At 39.6% G+C, this 23677-nt stretch overlaps 1 protein-coding gene across 3 annotated transcripts in view; it reads left to right on the top strand.

Moving 5' to 3' along the window:
• Positions 1–23677, top strand: part of UMAD1 (UBAP1-MVB12-associated (UMA) domain containing 1) — a 201872-nt gene that overhangs the window by 143234 nt on the left and 34961 nt on the right. The window lies entirely within an intron of this gene.

Raw genomic sequence — 23677 nt, 5'->3', positions numbered from 1 at the left:
AGAAGAGACTGGCATATACTCTACCTGAGAGCACAGTGATAGTGGACTGAAGTATCGTTTACACAGTAATAAAAAGCCCATAAAAACTTTCTTAGAACTTCTGAACTGAAAAGTGTGTGAACTGTTGCATAATCCTACTTCTTAAGCTGGTTTTGGTTGGAGAGTAATTGCCAGAACATGCTATTTGTTTACCTAGATGTTCGGGGATTCGAACTAGATCAAGCCAGTCCATCAGAGTGCATTTCTATCTCATTGCCTTAGTCCTGCCCAGATTGCCTGCCCTGAACGGTTTTTCAGCTTGACTGAATAACTCTGTGAGAAATTGTTATGTGGAATACAGTCTGACATTTATTCTGAGGGAGTTACTAAGACATTGTCTACTACATGACACCGTTTCCCCCGTGTCAAGTCCCACTCAGGTCTTCTGGCTTCTTATTGCTTTTGTATGAATTGAAAATATTTTGTTTCTCCTGAGGTGGTAATATTCCCTTTATCTCAGGGCCATCGTGAATTCTGCACCTCGTCACCTTTTCTGTTTTCCTTTGGCAGGAGGAAGCTCAGATCTAAATGTACAGCTCCATTTTAGTAATTATTTAGCATCCTGTAGAATATGGATTTGCATACTTTATTTTCCTCTTTTCTCTGCTCCTCTGTTTTTCCTGTACATGAATTTTAAATTTACTATGACTCTTGTTAGCTGCTTCAGATTCAGTGTGGAGAGGAAAGGGTCAAAATTTGCACACATGTAAGTATATGTATGTAATACTTATATAAAATAAGTCTATTTCATGTGTGCATTTTATTTTACTAGGTTATAAGAGATACATACTAGGTTCTAAGATATTATATATATATACACACACATATACAATTTTAATTTTCTTGCATTCCTCTTTTTTTTAAAAAATGTGATAAAATTATACATGTGTTTTTTCCTGTGAGAATTTATGGACATGGGGCACCTTACTTAATGTCCCTCCCATGCCTCAGGCTCACACCCTGATCTCCAGTCAGTGTGATTTCTTCAGGGTTGTTGTTGACTGGAGGACAGGGGTAGAAGGAGCCTCCTTTCCAGATCATCAACTTTGTCCAGTTGCTTTCAGGCAGAGTGTCCCTTCAGCTTCTGCAGCTCACACTACTTGCTCCATCAGCCACTTTGTAGCCTCCTCCTACACACTTTTTTTCATGCTCTAGACATACTTTTTAGGTGGTTTACTAGTTGGATTTTAGATATAAGTATGGAAGATCTAGGAAAAGTGACTGCCTCATTTAGAGACACTGTCTTGGGAGTCATGATTTCTCACAGTGGTGAATCTACAGGACCCCTACAGGAGCACGGAGTGCGGCCAGAGGGTGAACGCTATCACCAGATAGACTTGGAGCTCAGATCTTGGCTTCCCCATATATCAGCATGGTGCCTTTGATAATACTTAGCGTCTTAGATCTTCGGGTCCCCTTTCTGTAAAATGTGAATGGAAGTACTTACCTTGCAGGGTTACTGTAAGACTTAAATGAGTCAATATGTAATTTTTGTTTATATGTTTATATACTCAGTGTCTGACATATGCTGGACACTCAGTAAATGTTTCTTTTTCAGTTGGAAGGAAATTATGGTTAATGCCTTGAAAATCATACTAAAGTAGGGTTGAAGGGATTAAATCAGGAATTGTGCTCAGATGAAAGTTATAAACGCCTGAAAGGCACCAGCTTCAATTAGGGCTTTATTTGTCCCATGTGATGAAAAATCTCTTGGAAGGTGGTGGAAGCACTGTTTCAGGAATTCAGGTTTGTCAAGACTGATGTCCTATGAGTCTTGATCTTTGCCTCATAGTTTGCAAGATGGCTACTGTAGCTCCAACCATCATATCCAGTTTCCAGGAAGTTGGAAAAAGGAAGGATAGTGAAGGGAGAATGAAAGTACCTGTGACCAGAAACGTTCCAAAACCTCTCTAGCAGAGATTTATTGGCCTTAATGTGTCACATGGCTACCCTTAGCAGCAATGTAGCCTGGGAAATGTTTTTAACCTAGTATTTTGCTACCCCCAGCAAAATCAGAGTTCATTAATGAAGAGAAAAGGAAAGATGAATATTGGATGGACTGCAAAAGTCTCTGACATAGATATGATCCTGTTTTGCTTTTAGAAGCTTCATTTTTCTAACAATAGACATCAGTGTGGATGCGAGTGAGGGGAGTAGAGAGAAATACCCATTGGAGATAACTAGACTCTGTTTGGAGGCAGGAGCTCTTTGAGTAGTCAAAGGGGATGGGAAATAAAGAAGGATATTTACTTTATTATTATCTTTTGAATCTATGACAAGTTAGGCTAATAGGAATTTTACTGTATTATCATTAATTTTTACAGATGAGGTAGGCTCTGTTATCTGTTTTATTGCGGAGGCAACCAAGTCTCAAGAACATCGATTTCCCAAGGTCACACAACCAGTAACGATAATGGAGCCAGAAGTCAGACTCGCACCCGACGAACCACAGAATCTTTGCTTTGCACCATATGGCGTTCCTGTAGCACTCTCAAGAAACCTGCTATTGTACTTGGCTTTTATTTTTCCATAATGCCTTGTACTCCTGGGGTCCGTAATAACTATATTTTGGCCTCACTATTTGTGTACAGAACTAAACTGAGGGGGCGCCTGGGTGGCTCAGTCATTAAGCGTCTGCCTTCGGCTCAGGTCATGATCCCAGGTTCCTGGGATCGAGCCCCGCATCGGGCTCCATGCTCCGCGTGGAGTCTGCTTCTCCCTCTCCCACTCCCCCTGCTTGTGTTCCCCCTCTCGCTATCTCTCTCTCTGTCAAATAAATAAATAAAATCTTTAAAAAAAAAAAAAACTGAGCATCACATAAAGGATTGCTGCTGTTGGCTGCTGAAGGTTGGACGGAGAAGCCCGGGAGGAGCACAGGTGGCGCTTCCCTCTCATCACCACCACTCAGGGCTGGGGGCAGCGGCCTCTGTATTTCTGCCTCTAGAGTCAGTGGCGCCTGGGGACGTTCTTTAGGACAGAGGGAATGTGGCACAGCAGCAGTGACTCAGGAAGCCAGAATCCAAAATTGAAAGCTGATAGAATGACGTGATGAGACAGGTATCTTCTCAAGTCAGAACCCAGGGAATTACCCTTGACTTCTTCCTCTTCCTCCACTCTCAACCCAGTTGGTCACCCAGTGACTTTGCTTCCACCTCACTTAGCTGCCCTTTCCACTCCCTCCCCACCGCAGCCGCAGTAGTTCAGGCCCAATTATCTCTCACGTTGACTATTGTGAAGAGTTTCTGAGATGGCCTCCTGGTCCTCAGTCTTACCATCATTCGGTCCATTTGCCCACAGATATGACCATGGAGCTGCCTTACCTGATGACGTTAGGCGCTCTTCAGCTGCTTCCAGTATAAAATCCAGTAACTTTGTCTGAGGCACATGTCCCTTCATGATCTGGCCTTGCCCCGTATAAATATCCAGGTCATTCTGTGTCACCATACAGAGTTTATTTACCATGCCATGAACCTATTCCCTTCCTTGGAGTTTATATGTGCAATTCTCTCCTTTTCCTGGAGAGCCTTCTTTATCTTTTACCCCTCATGTTCACCTGGAAAATCCCTATTTATCTTCAGGCCTCTGCTCAAGTATCTTTCATTTTTGATGCCATCTTTGTCTCCCTTAGGCCAAGTCCTCTCCTCTGCCTCCTCAATGCCTTTACATGCCTGTGTTCTAGCTCCTTGTATCATGCCCAAAACCATCATGAAGTAGTGAATCCTGGTTGACTCAGCATTGTGTTCCCTGTGCCTAGCACTGTGCCTGGCATAGGCCAGCCACTCTATAAATGTTTAATGCTAGTTGTGTGCAGGAGTGAACATTTAGGTTAGACCTAAGACAGAATAACTTGTCCAGTTCATTATTCTAGCCCTGAAACACCATAACTTTGGGCAAGTTCCTTATTCTTTTAATGCTGGATTAACGGGAGCATATATGCAAAATCACTCCATCTCCCTGCATTGAACTGTTCTCACCAAGTTCTTCCATGGCTTCTGTTAGTTTTTCAGGCTATCTTTATTTATTATTATTTTTTAAAGATTTTATTTTTTTTTAAGTAATCTCTACACCCAACACGGGGCTCAAACTCACAACCCCGAGATCAAGAGTTGCACGCTCTACCGACTGAGCCAGCCGGGCGCCCCATCAGGTTATCTTTAATCAATCCGATTAGGCCAGCTCAGTGATGATTCTAATCCCCAAATCCTAAAGGAGCTCTTAGCTCTGTCATGTATTAGGCCTTTCCTCAAAACTCAGTTGTGTATTCGGTGTTTTTCCTCTATGTTGACTGTTGTGGGCATCCATTCCTGGTGGAAGACACATTTTAAATTATATTTTTAAATGCATCAAAACGTGTTTCCTCTTACTTTTTAGTGATTCCTAAGTATCTTTTATTTAAATTTTTCGATTTGAGTCTAGTTGACAAACGCAACGTTACATTCGTTTCCGAGTGATTATGCCGTGCTCACCACAAGTGTAGCCTCCATCTGTCACCACCCAACACTCTTACAGCACCACTGTCTGTATTCCCTATGTTGTACCTTTTATTCTCATGTGATTCCTAAATATCTTTCTGTATGTGTTTTGTCCCTTTTAGCTATTTAGTACAAGACTTTCTTGCGCAAAAATTAAGTTGACAAAGTAAGTACGTGATAAGCATCTGAAGATTTTCTTCAAACCAAAATATTTTTAATACTTCTTAAACTTTTCATTCCCAATTTTTAATATGTCAAACGTTTACATTCAACAGTTGTGTAGACTGTGCTGTATGTGACAAGGTATAGGTAATTACTAGAAGAATAGAAGATTCTTGAAACCTGCGACTTTCACTGTCTTATTTATTGCTGAAACCCCAGAGCCTAAAAACAATACCTATATGAAATCTGTGTCAAATAAACAGCTGTTGAAGGAAGGAAATAAGGAAGCAACATAGTAGCATTTTAGCTCCCCAGGGCCTGGGCGGCCAGTGCCCCAGTGAACTCGCAAGTCCAAGTCAATGTACCGATATACACTCGTACATCATACCTACAGAGAGCCTGCAGGAATCACACTTGTGCAAAAGGGCCACTGAGGCAGATCAAAAAGAGGTATGTACCATTTTCAGTTGGATAAATCTCTATGGGTGTACATGTTTTTTTTTTTTTTAAACCTCTGCTTCATGCCTATTGACAATGAGAACCAAAACCAGTATTCTGTGCTTTCAACTTAGTTGTAGTTTTGCTCTGAAAGAAAAATGGATCCAGATTCTAGCATAAGGTTAGTCACCAAAAGATCCTCTGAGTAACTTCGCATTGGCATCTTTATCATTGCCTAACTAAAACCTGATTAGCCTGCTTAATAAAACTACAATTCCCTAGCTTCTTATCAAAGAGATTTTTGAACTGTCAGACCATTTCATTTATTTCAATAAATATTTCTTGAACACCTATTTTGGCCAAGGCTCTGTTAAATGTTGTTCTCCACGTCTGAAAATTTCTGGGCTATTACCCTGTTGAAGATTTGTAGTTAAGAAAAAATTGTGTTGCACTTCTAAAAGCTCATCATTGCAAGATCATGCAAGACAGTTGACCATAACTGAAGCCCAGGCTTGGAGGCTGTAACTGTCTTTCAGAGGTAATCGTCACTCAGGCAAATTTTAGGGCATCACAAAGTTAACCGTCAATTAACCAAATGACTCAGTTAACCACTGCCTTAACCAAGTTAAGTGTCAAGGAGTTTTACTGATGCAGAAAGGTGGTGCCACAGGAGAGTATGAGATCTGAAAATGATATATTAGGAGAAGTTTAAGGTTAAATTATATATAAATTATGGATAAAAGCATAATATGGGGATGTTTACTTTTTCTGACATAGTCATCTCATAAGTGATTTAGGGGACTATTCTGTTTGTATCTCAAGATCTTTTTAGGTGTTGATTATAACATTTATAATTCTATTAACATTTTGGTTTTGGTTCCTAATATATTGCCTGGAATTGTCAGTCAAATCAAAACCCAAACTTGAAATTAAAATTTTCTAACATGAGAGAGAAGAAAAAAATGAATTGGCATTCATTTTTTTTTTAATTATGCCTTTTAAATTTCAAATGTTCAGATTTGAGGATTAAATACTGGCACCTTTCTGTCATTTATTTTTCTACTAATGATCATCCCTGCTTCGGCTCTTTAAAATGGTTTGTTGGGTTTTGGTTTAGCATGCAAGCCCTTAAGCTGTCTTTTGTCATTTCATAAGGGCCAAGAGCTTGTTAGCCTGGAATTTAGTGTATTTTGATAGTCATCTGTTTTTAGTTATTCTTTTCTTGATTTTTTGGAACTCTTTTCATGAGGAAACTCCACGATTCTTACCAATTAGTCATAAACCAATTTAGGTTTAGGAATTACATAATTTACTACTTTGGAACACTATATTATTCAAAGACCAAATGGTAAAGATGTGAATATTTCACTGAATGTTGGGCGATGTGGCTGATAATTAGATCCTGAGAAAAAAAAACTCCTGAAATTTGTGGCAAGATCAGAAATGGGGCCAGGGAAAACAAGTAGTTTAATATATAAATACTTGTTATTAGTGAAAATTAAGCATGGCCTTCTTAGGATTCAGTCCCTGTTTTTAGCGGTATAGGTTGTGTTTTCAGTGTGTGCATTAACACAAATAACAAGTGACTACACAGGTGGCTTGAGATTTGACTCACAGGAAAACATTAAGTAGTAATTAAGAACAAGGTTTTCTTTCTTTTCTTTTCTTTTCTTTTCTTTTCTTCCCTCCTTCCTTCCTTCCTTCCCTCCTTCCTTTTTTTAGTTTGTGAAATTTTAACTCTACTGCCAAATGTGGTCACTACTTGCCACGTGTAGCTTTAGCACTTGAAATGTGACTAGTCTGAATTCAGATGTGCTAAAGTGTAAAAAACTATAAAAACCGTACTGGGTTCCAAAGACTTGGTATGAAAAAAAAGATCAGAAATACCTCAATAATAATTTATGTTGAATACATGTTATAATATTCTGGAGATACTGGGTTAAAAAAGTATTAAAGCTAATTTCACCTTTTTCTTTTACCTTTTCTACTGTGGCTGAAAATCACGTATGTGGCTCGCCTTAAATTTTACTGGACAATGCTAGTCTCATGGGTTAAATAGAGCCTCAATATGTATAGTAAATATTAGTTATAGCAGCATGTTTGATTCAGATTTTAACCTCTTGAAGAATCCATTCTGGGGGCAGTTGGGGAAGCCCAATTATTCTTCTGCTCCGGGCAAGGACCGCAGGTTGAAGCAGCTGTTGTTCGGACTTACCAACCCTGTTCAGTTGACTGATAGCAATCGATAGATAGTTACGGAAGGAGTAAGTGTCTCTTTGTTGTGCAGCCTACATGAATGAACTGCACCTAGTGTTTCTCTGTTTTGTACCTCTCTTCCCCTGATGGCTTTGACGTAGTTGTTAATACTTGGTTGATATTTATAGTAACATCAATCTAAATTAACGCAGGTTTTCAAAGACCCAATTCCTATATCACCATATGCCATAAATTATGGTATGGCACAAATTATCATGGCTTATCATCTTATTTACAACCCTTGACTAATATTCTGTCACTTATCATGTTATTACATATTATTACTGGTGATAATATCTATAAACAAAAATGAATTTTTCATCTTGTGCTTCCATAAGAAACCAGCCGAAGCAGAATGTGTGTGTAGTAGGAGCTGGGAAACAAGCATTTATTAATAATCAGCCTCTCTTTTCCAGGGTGGTTTAACTATTTCCTTTTGGGGGGAAAAAAATCATTTAAGACCCGTGTGTACTTTATTTTAAATTCTTTAATTTATGAACTGTTTGACACCACCCTAAAAGGTTTTGGGGCACCAAGATTAGTTGAATGAGGTCACATTATGTTAGGCAGAGAAGCAGCTGAATAGGCATTGATAATAATAAAACCTGTAAAGGTCATTCTGTGCAGATAAATGTAATACTTGAATTAGTCAGTCATTTACTTTCTCTAAAAAAGTAATAAGTTAATCTTGTTCCCAAAAAAAAAAAACCTCCAAGACTGGTAGTTTTCTTTTTAATGCCTTTCATCTTAGGCAATCTTTTGTATATCGTGCAAAGGACCATACAATTAGCATGAAATGAGAGAGTGCTTTTTAAATTTGATGAATAAGGGCTCTTTTTTCTCCAGCTGATATGCATGCAAGGTGGAGGTCTGTATCTCGCCAGCAGACAGACTATTTGGTATCTATCCTATAAGTGGCTCCCAGGTTATATCTGTGCCTTAATGAGGAAAGAGGTCTGGAAGTAATAAAAGTGAGCTTAAAGTGCATTAAAATAACACAATGCTTTAGAGTAAATGCTGCAAGATTCCCAGATTTGGACAGTTGGGCTTTCCACCTTGCCCTGGATTCCAAAGATGGCCCTGTCATCCTATTTTTTTTTTTTTTTTTTGGCAGTCAATTGAGGACATATTAGTAAGACCTCCGTGAGCATGAAAAACTTTTTTTTGGTGGTGGTGGGGGTTGTCTTTTCTGTCATTTATCACGAAAGCATTCTTTGTTAAATTTTTTCTTCCAAGTGTTACCTCTTTAGAAAAGTTTTTATGCCTCTATATTCTTGTGAGCTGTTTGCTCTTTAGAAATACTTGTCTTTGAAGTCGCAGTACTTATAATATGTTAATGAACATTTTTCTTTCTTTAAAAAGTGTTAATATACTGTTTCATTAGTTAGGAGTGGATGCTCCTGTCCTTGCTGTTTTAAATGGCACAGTTTTTAAGAGATTCCCAGCATTGCTGAGAAAGTTTTTATAACTGGTCGTTTTTGTTCACATGTTTATTTTGTCGTGCTTCATAATTCCCTCATATGTAGCTACAGCATTTCCTATTGCGTGAGAAGTCAAAATGCCACGAATAAGGTAAATCAGTTATCAATTGAGGAACTGTTCTCTCTTAAGGAACTACCATAATTAGGATGGCCAGCTGTAGCAAATAAAATACTGGATGCCTGGTTAAATTTGAACTTCAAATAAACAACAGAATTTTTTAGTATAAGTGTATCCCATATTGGGTCATCCTTAGACTAAAAAAGTCATCTATATTTTTCCTGGCCACCATCACCATAACTCAGCGCTCTTCTTAAAGAATTCCAGCGTTGGGTTAATTCTATGCTTGGCTGTTCTGCACAATGCTGATTGCTGATCATCCTGCCACAACCCCGTACTTAGGGATCTCACAGTATACGTACAGTTCTTTGAAGCTCAGAGTGCTTCAAGTATGTTTTCTCATTTATCCACATATTTGGGGCCCACTCTGTTCTCATCTTGCCTATTTTTCATTTTTAAAAAGGAGACGGTTCTCTCTTGCAAAGTGATACTACTACTTCTGAAAGCTCAGAGGCCACCTAGAGCAGAATTTTTGAGTCTCCTTACTCACCTCTAGTTTTGGTTCACTTAGCGAACTCTCTAGCAGTATAATTACAGATTTAAAAAAAACTTTAAAAAAGTGAATTCAGAGAGAACATACATTTCCTGCGTGCTTTATAAATGCGGAGGGCAGGTGAAAAGTGACTCTTCCAAAGTGAACACTGCCATCCTGGTGAAAGATTTTAACTTCCCTTCCCTCTCCCTTCTCCTCCCACCTTGCCCTCCATATAACAGATGCCAAGAAGAGCCACTCAACATGCATGCCCTCATCCCTTGTCATCTGCATTATTACTGAGGTTTCCGAGGTGATATTTCTTCCTCCAGCCTTGCTCCCTTCCAAACTGACAGCCAGCAGTGATTTTTCTAAAACTTCTAAATCTTACCGTAGCACTGGCTCACTTTCTGTGACTGGTTATCGGAGAAAAGTCCATGCTGATTAGCATGGCATTCAATGCCCTTCCTGATCTGGGCTCCCCTTAATTCCCTTTCTTTTACTTCTTCCTTAGCACTTGACGCTACAGAAATAACAAATATTTGAAATGCCTCAAACATGCCATGCTTCTCCCTATCTCCAGCTTTTTGTGCATTGTTCCCTCTGACCAGAATGCATATCTCCCTTTTTATCTCCCTAGTAAAATCCTGTTCATCTTTGAAAATCCTCTGTAGGCATCATTTGCCTGGGGAGGCTTTCCCTGATCACCCTTCACTATCCTTACAGTGAATTCTGCTCTCCTACTTCAACTTCCGTATACACTTGCGGTATCACGTACGCCACAGTGTATTGCAGCAGTTTATTTACATTGCTCAGTTTTCTGAGGACAAGCCATCATCATCATCATTTCCAAATCTCTGGTTTCTAGCACAGAGCCTAGAAAATAACAAGCACTTGGAGACATGTTTGAGTGCCTGAAATGACCAGTCATCCACTAGATCAAACTGTAGGTAAATCCAGTCCCACTGAACTGGGCCTGAACTGAGCTGCTCCCTGCCACCATTTTGTCCTTACTTTCACAGCAGTTGGTGAATAGAAAAGTGACTCAGTTACCTGAATGACTAATCTACCAGTGCTGTTTATTAGTTAACTATGGAATTTTTTCATAGGGTAAACAAAGTACTCCCATATAGAGAGGTGGCTGTGGGGAGCCTTTATATAATAAAGAATTAGAAGTTTGTCTTCAGATTCTGCACCTCCTTTTGTTTCTTGTGCTCTCTAAGGCTGCCCGTCAGTGTCTTTGGAGGGAATGGAGTCCGGGGATGGACGGTGGGGGTGCTGGACAAGGAAGAAGCGATTGTTTACAATAGTAGCCTGACACTGCTCCTTTTCTTGACCAGTCTTCCTTTAGGAAAACTTACGTGTCTTTATGTTCTATCCCCTCAGGACCTACCCAGTCATGGAATTTAATAAATTAATTCACAAGGAGATATTCAATTATATTGATAAAGTATAACTCTTCTCAGACAACAGTTGCACTTTAACAGATGCTTCTAATCCCTGTTTCCAAAGAATGAATAATACTGGCATGATACACTTTATAGCAAATATATACTTTATAATACCAAGGGGGAAAGTGTGTTTGAAAAAACTGGGGATCTTTTAATCTCCCCTCAAATAGAAGTAGCTAGGTGCTGCCTGTAATGTGTATATACACGAATGAGTCAGGAATTGCATTTGATTGCCAATAATGGACAGTCATAACCTGGTGGCTTAGACAAATCAGGGTTTGTTTTGTTTCGTTTTTTCATCTAAAAGTGTCCTGAGTTTGGTAATCAAGGGTTAGTATAATGGCTCCATGAGACCATCAATGTCTTAGACTTCTGTCTTTCTGCTCCACCACCTTTAATGTGTAACTTCCATACACCAGGTTGCCTCTTGATCACAAGGTGGCTGCTGCATCTCCAAGCATAGAAGGAGGGGATTGAGGCAAAAGTAAGCTCCACTTAAATAGCTTTTCCAAAAACCCAATTCAATAGCTTTCACTTGACTACCTTTACCCGTTAAGGATGGCTGGGAAATGTTGTTAGCTAGGTACATTGCCACGATACATACCTGTAATTAAGAAAGGGATGGGGCGCCTGGGTGGCTCAGTCGGTTAAGGGTCTGCCTTCAGCTCCTGTCATGATCTCAGGGTCCTGGGATGGTCCTGCTCAGTGGGGAGCCTGCTTCTCCCTTTCCCTCTGAAACTCCTCCTGCTTGTGCTCTCTCACTTGCGCTTTCTTGCCCAAATAAAGAAAATCTCAAAAAAAAAAAAAATGACAGAAAGAAAGAAGGGAAACAGCCCACTGATACAGAACTAGTAATCTAACAGCCAAATTAAGGCAAATAATCTGTTATCTTTTGTCTTCATGGGATCACTCAATTAAAAAATACTTAGAACTACAAGCTTATTTTATCTAATATTATAATAGAATTTCCTTTAATATGCAATTATTTTTTATTTTTAAATTTGTTTTTACCTAAAAATTGATTTTACAATTTTTTTTAAGTGGGCTCTATGCCCAGTGTGGGGCTTGAACTCACCACCCTGAGATGGAGAGTCACGTGTCCTACCTACTGGGCCAGCCAGGTGCCCCAGGTCACTTAGCCAATATGTGGCTCAAACTGGGATTCAGATGTATTAGACTCAATCCAAACACTTAGCTGCCAAGTTAGTGAATCAGAGTTGGGAGCTACAGCTGTGCCTCAGACTTCCAGAGCCCCTCGTTCGGAGCTGACTGCAACTAGGTCAATCCCCAGGGACCCCATCCCAGCTGACCCCTGTGCGTACACTCACATGCCTGCACGTGCCAGGGCTCAGGGCTGCCACTAAAGCCTTTGATCCAGAAAAGAAAGGAGATAGCCCCTGACCTGTCTTGCCCTCTACCCTGCCTGCCTTCTTGCCCATGAAGCCTTTCTGAAACCAGCTTCCCAGTGACCCTTGTCCTCAGCACCCGCATAACCAGTGATACAAACCCTCATTCTTCAGGAATCACCCACCAGGTTAAAAGGAATTGTGGCTCAAAATCAGTTGACCCAGATCATCTAGGCCTCTAAAGGCCAAAACTCAAAGTTTGACCTCTATTTTGTATGGGATTAGGAGGTCACTGGCTAATAATAATAAATAGATAAAAAATCAGTGGTTTTCCTTCAAAACACAAAGATAGAACATTATTATAAGGGGTAAAATTTCTAATTATCTAGTGACCATATAGTCATGTCACTTTCAAAGGAAATATTGTAAGTGCATTGCAGTATCTACCAAACATCTTGTTCTATCTATAGCAATTCTTAGCACTAGCACTAATGAGGACTTGGCTTTGGATATAGCAGCTAGCAATTTTTCATAACAAACTTGGTGATCAGGGTAAATTATTTTGGAAATAGATTTTTGCAGATGAAATTTGTAAATAGTCATATAATGAACAGCGGCCACATTTTACATACCTGCATTTACCAGGCAGCCGAATGTTAGCCGTAAAAACTGGCTACAGGTTTGGGGAACAGGTGATTTCTATTTGACTGCAAATTTTAAATGTATTCATTCAAGTAATTTTTAAACCTCTGCATTGATCAGTTTTGCGTTATCCCTGGCAACATGGGAGAGGTATACAAATAGGCTCAGTGAGGGCCAAGTCATTTAAATCTCCGGAAAAAAATTAAAGCTCATTTTACTTTTTATAAATGTAAATGAACAGAAAAGGACAAATGCTGAAGTCTGAACTAGGAATCTTAACTATGGTGCTTGAGGTGTCACATCATGGGGCTGGCTGAAATAGCACATTTCATTTTTATTTTGAAGAAAGATACATTTAATAATCTGTTAGCATTTTGAAACACTTCTGTATACTTTTCAGTGATGAAAAATATGTGTGACATAAAGGGATATATTAATTTGGTTGACACTAGTCCTAATAAAACGTAAGAAAAAGATGCAGTCTCAGTCTTGTGGATGACCTTGGTCAGGCAGGATTTAAGGGCTTGAGTCATGGACAACTCATCCTTTTCCTCGCATTTAATTATTCACTAAGTCCTGTCAGAGAGTCTCTTGTTTGTCCTCTCCTTTACCTCTCCCATGCCAGGACCAGAGAGCAGACCCTTATCATCCCTCATCTGATTTATTACAGAGCCTCCTGACAGATCTTTCTTCCTCTTGACTTTTGCCTCTCTAGTCTATTCTTGACATGGTGTCAGAATTTTGTACTTGAGGGAAGAAAGGAAAAAGAAAAGAAAAAAGTTGGATTCCCGCCTCCCCCTGCCCCCTGTCAAAAATCTAGCGTCCCCTGTTACTTAACAGAAACAAAGCTCAGCACAGCATTTGCCAGTGGGCCCTGCGGCTCTTGCCAGGCCCCTCCAGGACTGCGTTCTACCTCGCCCTCGAAGCTAGACTCTTAATTCCAGTTCCCAAACATGCCTCCTGCTTGCATGGCTCTCTTCTTTGCTTGCTGGGCTTTGGGTGGAATACCCTTTCTGCAGCAGCCACTATGGAGCTCAGCTCTGACCTTCAAGCCCAGCCCAGAATGTAACTGTTTGCCTGCTTCCCCCATTGGAAGTCAGGTCTCTGTTTTAGGCACTCCCACGCTATATTGATCTTTACCTCTACAAGGCATTTTTAAGTATTTAGTTATATGTCCTAGTGTCCTTTTCTCCCTTTTTTCCTACCTCTCTCTCTCTCTCTCTCTCTTGCCCTTCCTTCCTTTCTTTCTAATCCACGTATCTTTTTTTTTTTCCTTTGCTCTGGATGCCCAGTAACTTTGGACCAATTTTGAAATGTAGAAAAATAAGTCATACTGATTCTTCCTTTTACCATGTTTTGTTTCTTTCCTTGTTTCTATTTCAGTGTTTTCTTTCTTCCTCTATGGGATATTGCCTCAAAACCTTTGTAGGTAGAGATATACTTGATAGGACTTGAGTAAATATAAATAAGTCCATAGACCCTATGTTGGTGAAAGCAGGAATTGTGTCTTGCTCATCTTTGTATCCTCCAGCACAGATAGGTGAAATGAATTCACCAGATAGGTGAAATGAATTGGAGCATATTTATATCTCTACATCTTTATAAGTATCTGCAGAGAGAATTTCTCATCAATTTTCTGAGGTGGCTACAAGAAGATTTTTTTAATTGTAAAAAGTAAACCAGTTCTTAAAAATGTATATTATGTTGTTAAAAATGAACCCTCCTGTCTCTCTCATTTCTTAAAGAAAATATTAAGGTTACAGAAATACTAATGATATGCATTTATAAGGAAATTTATTTGCATTAAGTTTATATTTGTATTAAGTTAGATATTCCAGGCTAGTGTAAATTGGGTGCTCCCGACTAGTAATCTGGTGTAAATTACCAGTTAGAAGTCAGGTAACATTACTTTTACTGTTTTAGTCCCTCACCTCATGTCTTTATGTCCAGCATGTCCTCATCTTATAGCTACTATAGCCAGTAGACCGTCTCTTGCAGAAATTTACTCCTCTTACATATTTTTGAAGGTACCATTCATTGAGGATGCATTCTGTGATTCTATATACCCCTTTTTTTTTAAGATTTTATTTATTTGAGAGAGAGGGAACACAGGCAGGGGGAGTGGGAGAGGGAGAAGCAGGCTTCCCGCCGAGCAGGGAGCCCGATGCGGGACTCGATCCCAGGACCCTGGGATCATGACCTGAACCAAAGGCAGACACTTAACCGACTGAGCCACCCAGGCGCCCCTCTATATGCCCTTTTATTATCTGTCCTGTTTGGTCATAAAATCAAACCAAGGAATAAAAAGTTCTCCTTGTTCCTTTTATTTTCTTTAATCGAAGTATAGTTGACACACGTTCCCTTAGTTTCAGGGGGACAGCATAGTGATTAGACAGGTTTGTGTGTTGTCACCAGCGTGGCCACCATCTGTCACCAGACAGCACTACTGCACACAATTCACTACTTTCCCTATGCTCCACCTTTTATTCTTGTGACTTACTCATTCCACAACTAGAAGCCTGCATTTTCCCCACCCTCTGACTACCATCACTTTGTTCTCTGTATTTTTGGACCTGTTTCTGCTTTTTGTTTGTTTTATTTTTTACATTCCACATACAAGTGCAATTATACAGTATTTGTCTTTGTCTGACTTCTTTCACGTAGCATTAACACCCTCCAGGTCCATCTGTGTTGTTGTAAACGGCAAGATCTCATTCTTTTTTTGGCTGAGTAATATTCCATTGTACGTAGATACCACATCTTCATCCATTCTTCTAACAGTGGATGCTTGGGCTGCTTCCCTATCTTGGCTGTTGTAAATAATGCTGAGATACACAGAGAGGTGCATATATCTTTGCAAGTGAGTGTTTTCTTTGGGTACATACCCAATAGTGGAATTACTGGATTATATGGTATTTCCATTTTTGATTTTTTGAGGAACCCCATGCTGTTTTCCATAATGGCTGCACCAATTTACCTTCCTGCCAACAGTGCTCAGGAGTTCATCTTTCTCCACATCCTTGCCAACACTTGTTATTTCTTTTTTTTTTTTTTTTAATATTTATTTGAGAGAGCGAGAGATGAAGAGGGAGAAAGAACCCAAGTGCGGAAAGGATCAGAGGGAGAGAATCATACTCCCCACGACCCTGAGATCATGACCTGAGCTAAAATCAAGAGTTGGATGCTTAACCAACTGAGCCACCCAGGGAATCCCTATTTCTTATCTTTTTGATTCTAGCCATTCTGACAGGTATAAGGTGATAATCTCATTGTGGTTTTGATTTGCATTTCCCTGATGATTAGTAATGTCGTACATCTTTTCATGTGTCTCTGGGCCATCTGTATGTCTTCTTTGGAAAAATGTCTATTCAGGTCCTCCACCCATTTTTTTAAAGTACTCCCTAAGCCCAACGTGGGTCTCGAACTCACGACCCTGAGATCAAGAGTAACGTGCTCGACTGACTCAGCCAGGTGCCCCCTCTACCCATTTTTTAAATCAGAGTATTTTTTTGGTGTTGAGCTGTAGAAGTTCTTTATATATTTTGGTTATTAATCCCTTATTGGATATATCTTTTGCAAATATCTTCTCCCCTTCAGTAGGTTATCTTTTTGTTTTATTGATGATTTCCTTCACTGTGCAAAATATTTTTTTTGACGCAGTCCCAATAGTTTATTTTTGCTTTTGTTTCCCTTGCCTAAGGATACATGGCTAGAAAAAATATTGCTATAGTCAATGTCAAAGAAATTACTGCCTATGTTTTCTTCAGGGAGTTTTATGGTTTCAGGTGTCACATATAGTTCTTTAATCCATTCTGAGTTTATTTTTGTGTATGGTGTAAGAAAGTGGGCCAGTTCCCGCAGCACCATTTATTGAAGAGACTGTCTTTTCCCCATTGTATATTCTTGCCTTCTTTGTCCTAGATTAATTGGTCATGTAAGTATGGGTTTATTTCTGGGTTCTCTGTTCTGTTCTATTGATATGTGTGTCTGTTTTTTTGCCAGTATCATACTGCTTTGATTACTACAGCTTTGTAGTATTACTTGAAATCTGAGATGGTGATGCCTCCAGCCTCGTTCTTCTTTCTCAAGATTGCTTTGGCTATTTGAAGTCTTCTGTGGTTCCATATGAATTTTAGGATTCTTTGTTCTAGTTGTGTGAAAAATGCCATTTGTTTTGATAGGGATTGCGTTGAATCTGTAGATTGCTTTGGGTAATATTAACATTTTAACAATATTAATTCTTCCAATCCATGGGCATGGGATATTTTTCCATTTGTTGGTGTCATCTTCAATTTCTTTCATCAGTGTTTTATAGTTTTCAGAGTACAGGTCTTTCACCTCCTCGGTTAAGTTACTCCTAGGTAGTTTATTGTTTTGGTGCAATTGTAAATGGAATGGTTTTTTTAATTTCTTTTTCTGCTACTTCTTTATTAGCATGTAAAATGCAGCTGATTTCTGTGCATTAATTTTGTATCCTGCATCTTTACTGAAATCATTCATTATTTCTAACAGTTTTTTTGGTGGAATCTTTAGGGTTTTCTATGTACAGTATCATGTCATCTGGAAGTGGTGAAAGTTTAACTTCACCTTACTGATATGGATGCCTTTTGTTAGCTCCATTCTTGATGCTATGTTCTTTTCAGTAAAAGAAATCAAAGTAGTCTCTAAATCACAGTCAGTTTTCACTATTCTGAAACTTGATTACTTAATCTTGCATTGGTTTTAGCCTCATTTTTACTGATTATCTGAACCAGACTCCCCACTGAACCTCCCTGGTGCCCTGGGCCTGTGTTCAGTGCCAGGGGCTAGGAGCTCCAATTCCTTTTGTGGCTTTTTGACAATTACCTGACTTTCCTGTATTTCCTCATTGACACCATTGGGATAATCGCCTTTTCATACCTCATAGGAGTATTGTGAGATTAATTAATGTTTGTAAAGTGTTTTCAGGATCATGATGAAAGGTATTAATTTGTAAGCATGTGGTATTATTATAATTATTAGTAGTAATAGGGATGGTTGTTTAATGCAAATTTTCATCTAAGTGTAGTGTCATATTTTCAAAGGACAACCTCTTTCTTTGTGGCCAGATGTGGATACAATTAACCCTTTACCCTTTATTTTGAAGATACAATTAGCCAATTGTGTGTGCAATTAGACGTGTATGCAGTTTTTGCCAGAACAACTAATTACAGCCTTGGTAAAAAGTCCTTTTGAAAATGCTGGCCCTTTGAATCTTGACTGTTCCTATCTGTGTAATAAGCAATTTGTGCTACATGTATTTGGAGGCCATGAAGTCTCCTTGAATATTGAAGAATTGCTTTTGCGGTTACTGGAGAAAGATTTTATTTTCTTGAAGCCATAGCATTGTATTTTGCCATCAAGCCTAAAAACCCTTTCACGTAGTTCTGGTTTCAAAGGTTTTATTGATTTTTCTTAATCTTGATATTCAACTGAAAGATTTTCCACAGACTGCATTTTGTGAAACAGGTTTCTCTTTTATAACTTTTTTTCTCTCTTGAAAACTCCATTTTCTTTCTGTCTCTAATCCAAACATATCATCTCATATTCCCCTTACTCACTAAACAGCCAGTAAGGAACAGATTAGTACTGATCCTCTCTTTCCAGATATGGCTCTGTGACACCATTTTACAAGGGACTTTTATTCAGTATAATGTAAATTATACAGAAGAGTAGAAAGAATACTGAAGAGACCAGGAAGATACTGCTCTATCCGTGGCTATCCTGTTATTAAATAAAAGGGAGATGTTCATGGCCTTTAATGAGGAGTTTAAAACAGCTTCTTTTAAGATGTCTGCTTTTTAACACTTCTTGTCACTGATAATCCTTGAACTTGACTTTGCACCGTCCTACCACCGTGGGGATTCAGAGATGGGCAAAGCCCACTTGCCACCTTCTAGGAGCTTAATATAAAGTGTTGATGATAAGAAAGGTGCTCAGGTCTGCAGACTGCAGTTAGTGTTGTACAAACAAAGCGCTGGGGTCGGGTATTCAGTGGAGGTGGGGATCACCCTGATCCGGGGCATCAGAAGCTTCTTTGAAGCTGCATTTGAGATAGGACCTGAAGGACAGGTCAACATTTTGGTAGACAGAAGGGAAAGTTTGATAGACAAGAGGGAACGTTTTTGTGTGAGCAATAGCACCAAGCTGCTAAAACAGAGGCAGGTTCAGGGAAGAGTGATTGGTTTTGCTAGAGTTGGAGTGATGTGAAGGAAGTGGTAGGAATTAAGACTGGAAAGATAGCTTGGGGCCACACTGGGGAGGGCCTTAAAGGGAGGAAGAAACACTGATACATAGTTCAGCTGTCCAACTGAAGCAACTCTGGTTTTGATAGAGTGATATGGCCAGTGCTGAGCTTTCAAATGAAGCAGGCCCCACATGTCGGAGGAAGTGCAGTGGGCCGGACTAGAGGCCAGGAGATGCATTCAGAAATGTTGCCAGAATTAAGACCAGAGTCATCATCTCTGCACTGTTAGCATTGGGAGTGAAAAGGGGAGTTGTTAGATACACAAGGCATACTGCAGAGTTAGTATTTCTTGATGTTGGCAACTACCCTGACGTAGAGGTGAAGGACAGGAAGGAGCTGTGTCAAGACGCCTGGGAAGAAAGAGGGGAAGTACCTTTCACCGAAATAGAGATGTCAGGAGGGGGGCAGATTTAAGAGCACTAACTCTTGGGACTTGCCACCCTATGGCATGTTGATATGAACAGACAAAGATAACAGGATAGAAGAAGATTAATTTTAGATGTCCCGTGTAATGTTTCCAATAAGAACAGCAGACAAGAATTATATTTTAAAAAAAAAGAATTACATTTTATCTCAACAACAGCAAAATTAGCTTGTATTGCTGGGGCACCTTCTTAACATGCCAAATGAGAATATATAAACAGAAAGCTTGAAGGAATTAAACAAATACATTTCTTGGAGCCTATTAACCTTTATACTATGAAGAACTAATTGGAGAGCTTATATATATGGAACATGTCCAAAACACAACTCTGTGTATCTGCTTTAAAAATATTTTTAGTCACTGAAAAGTAGCTAGAATATTGGTGGTTACTTTTTCAAATTTCTATTTAAAACATTTGAAATAAAGAAGCCAGGGCAAAATAGTATTCTCATATCTAATCTCGGGAAAGTCTGTTCCCCATCTCATTCTGTCAAACACTGGTTCCTAAGGAGGTTCTGTGGGTAATTTATCATGCCATCAGCCTCAAGAATGTGGAGATCTAGCCAGGTATCCCTAAAACCCCTAGATAACCTCATATAATTCTGTCATCCATAAATTTCCTATCCTCTTTCCAGCCTTTTTACATTTTCAGGCTTCCCCATGTCATTGAACAATAAATCTCATGATTCAGGGATATATTACCAATTATTGAGGAAAAAAAAAGTCTTCTCAACCTTCATTGGTAAAATGAAAAGTCTGTAATCCATATGGTAGATGCTCTATGCACGTAATTTCAGTTGCCTTTTTCCTCAAGTCATGGGACATTGTGGAAAGGCTCTGAGCTTTGGAATAATAGCTAGTTACCTTCTGTATAAAATGCAAATAAAGAAACATTATCCTTCTGGTTGCTCAGGCTGAATCTCTGGAGCTCTGCTGACTCCTCCTATCTCTCTCATCCCTATACCAATCTACCGGCAAATTCTATCAGCTCTATCTTCAGCTACATCCAGAATCCATCACTTCTTGCCCCCTTCACTGCGACCTTGGTTCAAGCAAACATTATCTCCCATCTGAATTATTGTAGTAGCTTCTTTTAACTCCCTCCTTCCATCCTTGTTGCTTGGCAGTCTGTTCTCAACTACAAAAAGGACATAGTGATTCTTTTCAAACGTAAGACAGATGATTTTCAAGGACAAGCCAAAGTCTTTGACCGTACCTCAGGACCCCGCACAGTCTGATCTCCTCGTGGCTGCTTCTCCTACTACCATTTCCTTCCAGCCTCACTGCCTCTGGGTTGTCCATACTCCTGCCTCAGCCTTTGCAGGGTTTGTTCAGTTATCTTCTGATCAAATTGTAACTCCCCGCGCTCCGTACCTTCTTTCGGCTTTACTTTTCTCCGTAGTACCTGTCACCACCTACTATTATGCAATATATTTCACCTAATTTTATTATATGTCCTTCTCAGGGCTTATAACAATGTCCGGCATAGTGTAGGGTCAAACAGAAGGGATTTTGCGGGTACATGGAGCTGAAAGGATGGAGTGTTGGGTGCATTGTATATTCATGGTTTTCAACCCTGGCTGCACATATTCTGAGGAGTTTTCAAAGAGTATCGATGCTGACCCTCCCCCAGACCAATTAAATCCGGATCTTTGGGTGTGGTTTCTGGGGAATTGCTATTTTTAAAAGCTCCCCTTGTGATTAAAATGTGCATTCTGGGTTGGCATTGCTGAGGATGATCATAAGAGACATGGTGGAGAAAAGTATGGTGAGCTGGGGGAGTATGGAAGGTAGGAGGGATGATTCAGAGGATCAATGTCTCCTTGAAAGACACTTAGCTCAAGTCATTGCATACAGTGTGTGCCCTCTATCAATAGTAGCTTTTATTGTTGTTACCATCATTATTACTGACAGTGGCAACATCAGGAGCATTATCCTGGGGAAAGCGTCCAGTTCTTTTATTAATTTCTCAAAGGGTCCTTACAAGGGTTAAAACCCACTAATTTTAGATGATCATCAAGGAGGGTTCCTAATGGGGTATGGACAAAAACCCTTAGAAATTGGCAGCGTTCTTCACTGACCTTCCAGAGTAATACTTAAAACATGGAGGAGCTCCGGCCCATCACTGCCTGAGGTGGCAGTCTGCAGGCCTCAACGGCCAGCCGGTCAGGAGCTGGATGCGACTCCCTGCCCTTAGGAGCCCAAGGGTAACCTAATAGACCCATTTTCTCTTGTCAAACCTGAAGGCTAGGCAACTGACGATAACTTAAAAGCCTTTTAGTTGTGTTTCAGCATTCCTGTGGCAGGGCTGGGAATGGGGAGCAGAGGCAGACATTAAACATGTAACACTCTAACACTTTATGTTTTCAAATTACTTTGTATCTTTTACATTCTTGCCTCCTCCCCCACAAAAGGAAGTGGATTAATCAGAATAAATAGTACTATTTAAAGCTAATGGGTACTTAGAGGCACTAAAGTGACTCCTCAAGATGCGGTCTCACTAAAGAATGTAAGAAATTCTACTAGGTGCAAACTGCAATGTAACCTAATCTTATTTTTGTGTTATTGCATACAAAAGCATGTTTTCACATAGTTTCACTGAATCACTGGGAAAGCTGGCTAGGCGAATCTTAGAAAAGCTAATGTCAAAGAAAGAATTGGGAAATATTCCCATTTGGAACATTCCAGCTTCGTTCTATTCTAGTTCGAAGAAGAATGAGATACATCTCTCTCTTTATATCCAACCAAATTTTAGTTTGCTATAAAGAGACCTAGCCTCCTATGCTTTATTCCCAATCCTGTCTGTCCTCCATAATAGTTCCTGTCAGCTTGTATTATAAATGAATAAAAGAGCTAATTTAAAAACCTATCATCTGATACAGGAAGGCATACACTTTTCTCCACTGCCCTGTATAAAAATAATGATGACAAGTCTGGGTAAGGATACTTTACAGTAAAGAATATAATTTCTGTACAGTGTCTCTGTTAGGTAAGAGAAGACAGTAAACTAAACACAAGTTTATGTTTTATAAACCCGTCGTCTTTTAAATACCTTCAGCTGTGTTTCTGTCCTTATTTCCCACTTGAAATTCCCAACCATTCCCTTCCTACTTGCATGACACTGAGTGACTTAGCTCTGTGTGCTCCAGTTCTGCCTCTGTAAAATGAGGATAACACACTCTTTCTCTTTCTCATTTTCTCTTTCTTTCTCTCCTCCCGCCCCCCCTTCTCTCTGCCTTTCTCACAGGAGTGTTATTAAAAGCAAAGGGGGTTGTGGATGTGGAAAAACCCTGTAAACTAGAAATTGCTACATGTAATGTTTTTTTGTTGCCATTGTCATTCATTTTGTTGTTGTTTTTGCACTATTTCCAATCTAAAAGGTGGACCTTAACTCATTTCGGTAAGCATCACCAAGACCTAGTTTAAAGTTGCTTCAAAATTTGATTTGCCACTGTCAGTATGAGCACTGGAACTTAGGACATTTAAAACTTTTTACTGTGATGAAAAATTTATTCAGGTCTAAAAGAAAAATGGTAGTATATTTTCTGATAACCTGTCGGTGTTTCCCTGATGGTGTTGAGTAGAGTATAGCAAGGTAAATGAAGTTACCTTTTTATTTTTTGGACTGCTGTTGTGTGACTGTTTCACTGAGAAAAAAGCTCACAATCTGAAGAGAGCTATTAATACCCTAGGGGAAAAAATTAAGAGTGCATCTCTTCCTCAATACATATCCTTTAGAAATCTGGTTGCTGCAGGTCCATTTTATTTTTGCCCCTCCTGAGAAAATTCTTTTTTTCCATCATTCAACAAGTATTTCCTAAGCACCTGTTGTATGCCAGGCATGCTTCTCAGGAATGGAGATAGAGTATAATTATGAACAAGATAGACATGGTGCATGGCCTCCCAGAGCTTTTAGTCTGTGGGAAATAGTTACAAAAACCTGAGGGGCCCCTTGGTGGCTCAGTCGGTTAGGCATCTGCCTTAGGCTCAGGTTATGACCCCAGGGTCCTGGATGGAGCCCCATGTCTGGGCTCTCTTCTCAGCAGGGAGCCTGCTGCTTCTTTCCTTCGGCTTGCCGCTCCCCCTGCTTGTGCTGTCAAATAAATAAAAT

Source organism: Leptonychotes weddellii, chromosome 12 (genome assembly GCF_054177405.1).
Source record: "Leptonychotes weddellii isolate Sample4059 chromosome 12, ASM5417740v2, whole genome shotgun sequence".
Lineage (NCBI taxonomy): Eukaryota > Metazoa > Chordata > Mammalia > Carnivora > Phocidae > Leptonychotes > Leptonychotes weddellii.
The sequence above is the reverse complement of the archived record's forward strand: the minus strand, read 5'-3'. Positions and strand labels throughout refer to the sequence as shown.